The following is a 1,707-nucleotide window of genomic DNA, read 5'->3' as shown; positions in this document are numbered from 1 at the left end:
ACTGATGAAATCATGGAGTTTTAAAGAATGGAATGAGATAAAAAAATTTTTTTTTAACAAATTGTACTGAAATTGAAGGATTAGCCAAAGAAAAATAAACTTCATCCAATTTTATGTACTGTATAAATTTTTTACCAATTTTGCTTTAGACTTTCCTTTGAAAAATCATCTTTGAAATACCTGAAAAAAAGGTATCCATTTAGAAATAATGAGGCTTTCCTGCTGGCTCTGCCGTATTGCAGTGAATTGCCAAAATGACTAACACAAAAGGAAAAAAGAGAGGGACACATTAGATGTTTTCTAGGCCCTTTAGAAAACATGGTGTTGTCCCTTTGGCTACATATATGCAAATATAGAAGAAAGGTGATATTGTAGATATCAAGGGTATGGGCACAGTTCAGCAAGGAATGCCCCACAAATGTTACCATGGCAAGACTGGACAGGTCTATAATGTTACTCAACATGATGTAGCCATTGTTATAAACAAACAGGTTAAGGGCAAGATTCTAGCCAAGAGGATTAATGTGTGTATTGAGCATATTAACCATTCTAAGAGCAGAGATAGTTTCCTGAAGAGGGTAAAAGAAAATGGCCAGAAGTAGAAGGAAGCCAAAGAAAAAGGCAGCTGGGTTCAACTGAAACATCAGCCTGCTCCACCCAGAGAAGCACACTTTGTGAGGACCAATGGCAAGGAACCTGAGCTGTTGGAACCAATCCCCTAAGAATTCATGGCATAAATGACTAAAAAACATAATAAAATGATTCTTGGATAAAAATAAAAAGAAATAATGAGCAGGTGGTTAGTGATATTTTATCCTCCACTGAAACTCTGGTTTGTACCAGTTTGAAATCCATATTTAAAAAAAAAAAAAGCTTGCCTGCACATACACACAGTTTATAGCACTAGAGGAATTTCTTTCAATAATTTTCTCTAATGCATAACTACTTTAAAAAATAACTTTACTGTCAGTCACATATATATATATATATATATATATATATATATTAACAACCTCTCCGGATGATAAGCCAAGAGATATGAATTCAGTTCTCTGTTATGTATTTACTAGATGTCGACAAGTTACATCCTTTATCTAGTCCATGGTTTCCATATTTAGAAAATGAAGGAGGGGCAGCTAGGTGGTGCAGTGGATAGAGCACCAGCCCTGGAGTCACAAGTACCTGAGTTCAAATACAGCCTCAGACACTTAACACTTACTAGCTGTGTGACCCTGGGCAAGTCACTTAACCCCAATTGCCTCACTAAAAAAAAAAAAAAAAGAAAAGAAAAAAGAAAATGAAGGAGTTAGACTGGTAAACACAGATGATCTCTTATGGTCTTTGAAAATCTTATATTTATATGTGTGTGTGTGTATGTATGTATTTATGTATGTTTATGACGAAATAATGGAATTTGGCAGACATCCAGGGGTCCCACCAATTGTTTGAATTGGGTGAGGAATAGGGAGAACAGGAGTCACCCTTGTTGTTGCGGACATCAACATGACTGTGAGAGTTTTCACATGGGCTATTAGAATAGAAAAGGTTTCTGTCTCTCTGGCTATACTGAATAGATCCAAGCTTTAATAAATCATTAAAAACTTAAACTCTGAATTTATCAGTGATTTTATCCAGCTTTCCCCCCCCCAAAAAAAAAACTGGGGGGGGATGATTAGAACCCACATTTAGATTTTTTTTTTTTTAGGC

General features: G+C 35.5%; 1 pseudogene; it reads left to right on the top strand.

The window, feature by feature from the left end:
- Nucleotides 1-254: 254 nt before the first annotated feature.
- Nucleotides 255-737, top strand: LOC122746314 (annotated as a pseudogene).
- The last annotated feature ends 970 nt before the right edge of the window (nt 738-1,707 follow it).

The sequence above is a fragment of the Dromiciops gliroides genome, chromosome 3, assembly GCF_019393635.1.
Source record: "Dromiciops gliroides isolate mDroGli1 chromosome 3, mDroGli1.pri, whole genome shotgun sequence".
In the NCBI taxonomy this organism is placed as follows: domain Eukaryota; kingdom Metazoa; phylum Chordata; class Mammalia; order Microbiotheria; family Microbiotheriidae; genus Dromiciops; species Dromiciops gliroides.
This window is presented reverse-complemented; position numbering and strand designations above follow the sequence as displayed.